Source organism: Schistocerca cancellata, chromosome 1 (genome assembly GCF_023864275.1).
Source record: "Schistocerca cancellata isolate TAMUIC-IGC-003103 chromosome 1, iqSchCanc2.1, whole genome shotgun sequence".
Classification (NCBI taxonomy): domain Eukaryota; kingdom Metazoa; phylum Arthropoda; class Insecta; order Orthoptera; family Acrididae; genus Schistocerca; species Schistocerca cancellata.
The window spans coordinates 649,927,944-649,935,746 of NC_064626.1; the positions used below are offsets into that span (position 1 = coordinate 649,927,944).

The following is a 7,803-nucleotide window of genomic DNA, read 5'->3' on the forward strand; positions in this document are numbered from 1 at the left end:
ATGGGTTTAGAAAACATCGTTCTTGTGGAACACAACTAGCTCTTTATCGCATGAAGTGTTGAGAGCTATTAACAAGGGATTACAGATCGATTCCGTATTTCTGGATTTCCAGAAGGCTTTTGATACTGTACCACGCAATCGGCTTCTAGTGAAATTGCGTGCTTATGGAATATGGTCTCAGTTATGTGACTGGATTTGTGACTTTCTGCGAGAGAGGTCGCAGTTCGTAGTAACTGACGGAAAGTCACCGAGAAAAACAGAAGTGATTTCTGGCGTTCCCTAAGGTTGTGTTATAGGCCCTTTGCTGTTCCTTATCTATATAAACGACAGGGGAGACAATCTGAGCATCCGTCTTAGGTTGTTTGCAGAGGACGCTGTCATTTATCGACTAATAAAGCCATCAGAAGATCAAAAAAAAATTGCAAAACGATTCAGAAAAGATATCTGAATGGTGTGAAAATTGGCAGTTGGCACTAAATAACGAAAAGTGTGAGGTCATCCACGTGAGTGCTAAAAGGAATCCATTAAACTTCCGTTACACGATAAATCAGTCAAATCTAAAGGCTTGGAATTACAATTACGAACAACTTAAATTGGAAAGAATACACAGAAAATATTGTGGGGAAGACTAACCGAAGACTGCGTTTTATTGGCAAGACATTTAAAAAATGTAACGGATCTACTAAGGAGATTCCATACACTACGCTTGTCCGTTCTCTTTTAGAATGCAGCTGCGCGGTGTGGGATCCTTACCAGATAGGACTCACGGAGCACATCGAAAAAGTTCAGAGAAGGGCAGCACATATTGTATTATCGCGAAATATGGGAGAGAGTGTCACAGAAATGATACAGGATTTGGACTGGACATCATTAAAACAAAGGCTTTTTCGTTGCAACGGAATCTTCACACGAAATTCCAATCACCAACTTTCTCCTCCGAATGCGAAAATGTTTTGTTGACACCGACGTACATAGGGAGAAACAATCACCACGATAAAAAAGGGAAATCAGAGCTCGTACGGTAACATATAGGTGTTCGCTGTTTCCACGCTCTATACGAGACTGGAATTATAGAGATTTGTGAAGGTGGTTCGGTGAACCCTCTGCCAGAGATTAAATGTAATCTGCGGAGTATCCATGTAGATGTAGAATGCTGGTTATTCCATTTTCCATTCCTCTCCCAAGTTAAGTGAGCTTGAGTACATCAGTACTGGACAGAATTTCTCCTGTTTTTCGTTAACGTCCTTACGTCAAATAAATATCTGAAGCAGTAGCATCGTTTGGCAGTCTCCTTCTCAAAACTTTTTCAGCATGCATGGATATTTTCGTAAAAGTGATACACTGACAGAAACAGTCAGTAACAAAATTAGTGGCAAGTTTCTGAACTATTCGGTGGTCTTCTTTTAAGCCCTTCTGTACAGAATCCAAAACACTGGAGTAGTACTAACGAATGTGCCACGCACAAATTCCGTATGCCTCTTGACACCTCATTATTTGTTTCTGGAATCTTGTTAACGTTGCGGTGAAGCACAATAGACCATATTCAGGGGTCTTCTTCGATTTAGGAAAGATGTTCTTTCTTTAATTATAGTTTCCTACCCCCAAACAAGTTCCGTTACAATTTTGCCGAGCAGTTGGTTTTATTCCAGTTCTATTTGTCCACCTCCTCCTTTACCCTTCCTCCCTTCGTCTCTTACACCCGCTCTCTTTTCATCTCCTTCTCCCCCATCTCTCTGTCCACATTCTCAGCGTTCCTTTATTTGCCGGCCCTCCATCTATCACATCCTCCCACGTATCTGTCTCCATCAGCTCCTTCTCCTCTCTAGACGTCCATTCCTTCCTGCCGCCGCTCTTTCTCTACGTTATCAGTCCCACCCTAATAGGATGTTGTTGTTTCTTATATCCACGGTATTCCTTTCCAAATAGTAAATAATATGTATACCAAGTTTGGTTGAAACAGATCCAGTGGTTTCGGAGTTTCCTATCCGCGGCTAAGCTCGTGTACGCACATTGTAACCTCCCCACTGTACTTGTTTCTGAGTGAAATGTAAGCTAAATTTACCTACCACTCGATGAAAGTCTACGTATTACCAAAACCATGTCCTTAGAGACTGCTATCCAAATTAATTTCTTGTGCTAACCTTTGACTAAACATAGCCTAACTTGAACTGAACTGTAAATGATCTGAATGTAGCATGTCTTTATACTAAATGCGCAACTGAAGTAAAAGAATTGTTAGGTCGTAATTAAAATTTTCACTTACCTCGCGTCTTGACGACAATGTTGCAGATTTCTTAAACCACAACAGCAAACAACAAGCAGGGATCGGGCAAGGAAGGTTTCTATTTTTAAATAAAATATCCAGCTGCTGCATACCACTTATGATACTGCGTAATGATAAACAATGGGGTGGGGAGAGCAACTATTCCAATGAAATGATATTCCAAGACAACGATTTTAGAATGAAGTACATATTCAAAAAGACGGAGTAAAACTTCGGGTGATCTTCTCACGTAACACGCGAGGGAAGAATGACTTAAAGAGGGTACAATGTTAAAAGAGAATTTTTTAAAAAACAAAATCAAACAGCTTAATCAACCAATATATTAATGCATGACTCAGGGAAGTAAGATGGTCTTTCTCTCAGTTCTGAGCAAGTCAACAAAGTTAACTAGTTCCCAATAATAATTTCTGCAATTTAGGTGGGCAATGCTGTCGTCTTACGTCAAACTTCTCTCCAAAAAATAATAACATTATTAAAAATATATATTCTCTTCGCTTTCTAACATAGACATCTTATTCATCCTTCTGTCCTTTAGAATCAATCTTTCTTCATCCAATAGACACAGTGTACACAGCAGTACAGAATACGTCCATCACCTACCACCACTCTTCAACTAAGAATGTATCAGACTGCCCAGAAGTAAAGACTGTGCCACGACAAGACCAAAAAATATTTAACGGTAACGTAACTTGCTCTCTCTCTCTCTCTCTCTCTCTCTCTCTCTCTCTCTCTCTCTCTCTGATGTGCACATCGATAATATACAAAAATCAAAATGACATGACCACCTTACAACATGTCAATATATATCACGTATATTTATCACACATTTCACCTGTACTTCTAGTTATTTCGCACTTTAGTTTCGATTTACGGAGTTCAACATTTATGAACCGTGAGTTGTACAATGACATTTTTTTTTTTTTTTTTATGTACAGTGAGCGGCATATGTGGATAATGTCTCGGCAATGTACTGGGAATAGAGTTAGTAGTGAAGAAGAAATTAATTTAAACATCATGCATGATGCTGCAGTTTTTCACGCTTCTTAGAATTTATGATGCCATACTATGTGTCGTACAATGACATAATTTTGTCAGTGCATTCAGCGGTGTATGTGAATACTGTCTGCAAAGGCAAAGTGTGTCGCGAATACCGCCAGCACTAAAGAAGTAACAAACTAAAACACCAAATACGACAGTTTTACTGCACGTACAGTGAAAATGTACAAAGCAGCAAACTTTCTTCCTTTCATCATTCTGTGGGGATTATCGGCGAGAAGAAGTTTCATAAGAGTTTGGAATTATGTGTAAAGTTCGCTGCAAGTCACTAAGCGCTCTTTCTGAAATCCTGGATGAATAAAATTCAGCTATTCGTCTCTCAATGGATACACCTCTTTTTTCACCCCTAACCCCCACCACTTGTATAGGTAGGTGGTTCTTACCTCCACGGTGATTTTTTAAGGATAGTGTACCAAGCTTGGTTGAAATCGATTCAGTGGTTTAGCAGGTGATATGGAATACGCATACATACACTTTTATAATATGTGTGGATGATATAATATGACGACCTTGAGAGATTACGTCCCTACGGATGTTTATTATACTGTCGACAAAATTAGTTGCAAACTGTTTGTTTCTTGTTGATTACATAGGTTCTCGACAAGTTTGTTTCGGAATATATGCAATTTCAAGTGTTCCTGTTGATAATACATTTAGAAATCGTTTTATTCTACTTCTGTATAAAGGTACTAAAACATTTCATCTTATACTTGCGTGTCGATGGGGAGACGTCCATAAAGCATCTTAGAACGCAAGTTCTTTTATGTTTTACGTTGTTAACATAGGTCAAGTATTTACTTGCTATAGAACTCTCGTGTTAGTTACTGACGGTTGTAAAATGACAGGTCTTTCCAGTGATGGTTTATGTTTACAAATAAATTATATATTAGGTAGTCAGTAATATTTTCTGCAATAGTGGGCATTATATAGATATGCGACCTTAATGTTGTGTATTTTTTAAGATCACACATCTATATAGTGGACAATGTCTCTCGAGAAAATATTTGACCACCTAAGACGAAATTTATTTCTAAGCACAAATCATCATTAGAACGATCTTTCATTTTACAACTGCCGAAAAATAACATGAAATTTCTGTAGAAAATAAGCAGGTGACCTATGTGAACAACGTAGTACATAAAAGAACTTACGCACTAAGATGATTTATGGACATCATTCCATCTAGACATAGGTATAAATAGGATTAAATCTCATAGTACTATTAAACCGGCATTAAAACGATCTATAATTTTGTAAAAAAAAAAAGTAAAAAAGAGGGGGGGGGGGAGAGAGAGAGAGAGAGAGAGAGAGAGGGAGAGAGAGAGAGAGAGAGAGAGAATTACACTATTGTATAGAAAGTAAATACGGTGAGCTAAGCTAACAACAACTTTTGTTTCATGGAGAGCTTTCCATCTAGATGTAAGGGTAAGATTAAACCTCATAGTACTGTTATATATAAGTCGAGACTACGCATTCCGCAGAGTAACCAGTGGAGCAGTGGCGGCAACAGTTGCTTTTGTGAGGTACTAACTGTCAGTGAGCGGCAGTGACGGCGGTGGCGGTCGAGTACGCCCCCCTGCAAAGCCGTGACAGCTAACGAGGCGGCGGCCACGCCCCACAAACGAGCACAGCACAGGGAGGGGGCGGGGTCGGGTACGGCGTTACGTTTAACAGCGCATAGTTAGCCACCGCTCGCTACCGGAGATTGCCCCTCCATGCGCTAATCGTCGCACAGGCCGCTATGCGCAGTACTGCCACAATCGCATTACGAACGTACCAACCACTCCTTAGACTGCCCTTCGCCAGTGAAATGGGAGAGTACAGTTCACAGAGAGTATGCGTTAACGCTGAGTACATTTTATCGTGGGGAAGATGACAGATGCGAGTAGGTACATATGATGTTTCTACCGTGTTGGAACTAATATTCAGTGGTTAAGTGTACAATAGATATGAGCGATGAACCCATAAGGTATAATTTTGCTTCTGCCAGGTTACCACAGCGATTTCAGTGGAACAGCTCCTGCTACCATTAAGCTGGTCATTTTGTGTAAGCTGATGGGGAGGGTGTAGAAAGGAATGGGAAGGAACTAATGATATCAGCTGCATCGGTACTTAGTGCGGAATCAGCGACGACGAGTGAAAATGGTGCGCCAGACCGGGACTCGAACCCGGAATTTCTCGCTTACGAGGCAATTGTGTTAACTGCTTTTTCAATCGGACACAGCGTTTATCGCAAAAGCGCGGATTTCTCGGCACGCTCCCTGGCTGTGTCCTATTTCCACCTAGAGCCACCTATCTGCTATCCTCGTTCATGTCCTCCATGCTCACTGATTTTTAGATTCCCGCTGGAGGCTGAAAGTAAATGTGCAGCTGCACTGAAGGTTGTGAATTCTTTGTCCATAAATTCGTGGTATCTGTTCTTTCAGTCATGTCCGAAAGGACGGACACAACACTTTCATATAGATAAACAGATCATTTGTCAGTAATTCTTAACGGTAGAGGAATGTTATTGATTAATTTTCTGTATAACACTGCAGATAAAACTGCAAACAGCCACACTTTTTTTTTATAGATGACTTATTTCACCTAATTAGTTTTAGGCCTGAGTCCATCGTCAGATAGCAGTGGGGATCTCTCGGACAAACTGCACATTTTTCTCCCAACAATAAAACAGAATATTCAAGATTTTCTCAATTTCCAAAGCTTTGACATTATGTACATCATCCTTACATCTTACTTGTAAGAAATAAACTTCTGATGTAACACAGAAAGTGTTTTAGGACCTCTATTGTTCATGTTTTATATTAATGACCTTGCACACAAATTTAATAGTAACCTCAGACTTTTCGTACGTTATGTAGATATCTGTAATGAGGTGCTTCCTTGGAAAAGCTGCACACACAATCAGTTAGATCTTAAGGTTTCATAGTAGCCCTCATAATTTCAACTTGCTTTAAATGTTCAGAAATGTAAAACTGTGCACTTTACAAAGCGAGGAGACCTGTTATCCTATTGATTACAGTAACAATTAGAGGAATGGAATCGTTCAACTCATACAAATTCGTGAGTGTAACAATTTGTGGGGATATGAAATGGCAAGTGGCAGGCTACCGTCCTTTGGTAGAATGCTATGGAAATTCAGTATATAAAGGAGATTGCTTACGAAACTCTAGTTGGACCCATCCTAGAGGAGCCGTACGAAAAGACGACAGCACAAATGGTCACAGTTTTGTTTGACCCATGGCAAAGTGTCACGGGAATGCTGAAAAAACTGAGGTAGCATACATAGATACAAATGATCCAGTGAGAACTTATTTACATAGTTTGAAGGGCCGGCATTGAGTGACAAATCTAGGAATATAATACAACTCCTCATACCACTCGAATGGACCCTGAGAACATGATCAGACTAATTGCACAGCTTCCTGGTCTCCATGTGTGGTAGAACGGGAAAAAGTACTGTCAACTGTACAACAGAAAGGAGGCTCTACACCTTGCCGCGCACTCGACACAGGTTTACAGTGATTTGAAGTATGAGAAGTGACAATCAACTAATATTATCACAGACCACGGAGACATATCCCTTGTGTACCTCAATATCGATTCTAACCCATTGTCTTAGTTCGCAAAGTGACGATCTGTTCGGTATTGTTGTATAGTTGGAATGTAACCCACTGTTACAATGAAATTAGAATCATATTAATACCGTCAACTGCGCACGGGCGTTGATATAGATCAACGGGGACAGGTGAAAATGTGTGCCCCGACCGGGACTCGAACCCGGGATCTCCTGCTTACGTGGCAGGCGCTCTATCCATCTGAGCCACCGAGGGCGCAGATGATAGTGCGACTGCAGGGACTATCTCGCGCACGCCTCCCGCGAGACTCACATTCTCACCTTTTATGTACACACACTACATTCGTATTGTCCCACCCCAACACACTCATTACTCGTGGACGACATACTTCCAAGTTCCGTAAGAGTTCGAGGAATATGTGTGCATCCGCACAGAAGAAGAAGGTCATGGCCGGTATCGCCAAAACTATATACTTATATGGATATGGTGTCTGTTCTTTCGGACATGTCCGCCCGAAAAAACAGACACCATATCCATATAAGTACACTGTTACTATTGTCCGTGCCTGTAGAATAACAGGGAAAGAGCGCTCATATAGATACTTTGCTCTTGAACAATGCAGATAGTGCGGCCGGTCTTAGTGTCTGTTCGACTGCAGAACTAACACACACCACTATTCTTTCGGTTTATTGGCAGGATTCTTCTGATGGAAATGAGGTCGGGAAGTAGGATTCTCACCGGATACAGACATGTGGAGCGTCCCTACTTTGGTATGTATTAACGGACTCGGTTAGCAGATGGGGTTAAGTTATCGTTGTTATTCTGGAAAGCAGTAACGATTAGAAAGCTTAACACGTTGATTATTAATGTTATAATAATTTCGGT

The 7,803-nt window shown here is 40.6% G+C and overlaps 1 non-coding gene across 1 annotated transcript; it reads right to left on the reverse strand.

Moving 5' to 3' along the window:
• Window positions 1-7,099: 7,099 nt before the first annotated feature.
• On the reverse strand, window positions 7,100-7,174 carry Trnat-cgu (transfer RNA threonine (anticodon CGU)). Its single transcript has one exon. It is a non-coding gene; the product is annotated as a tRNA-Thr (tRNA).
• Between the last annotated feature and the right edge of the window lie 629 nt (window positions 7,175-7,803).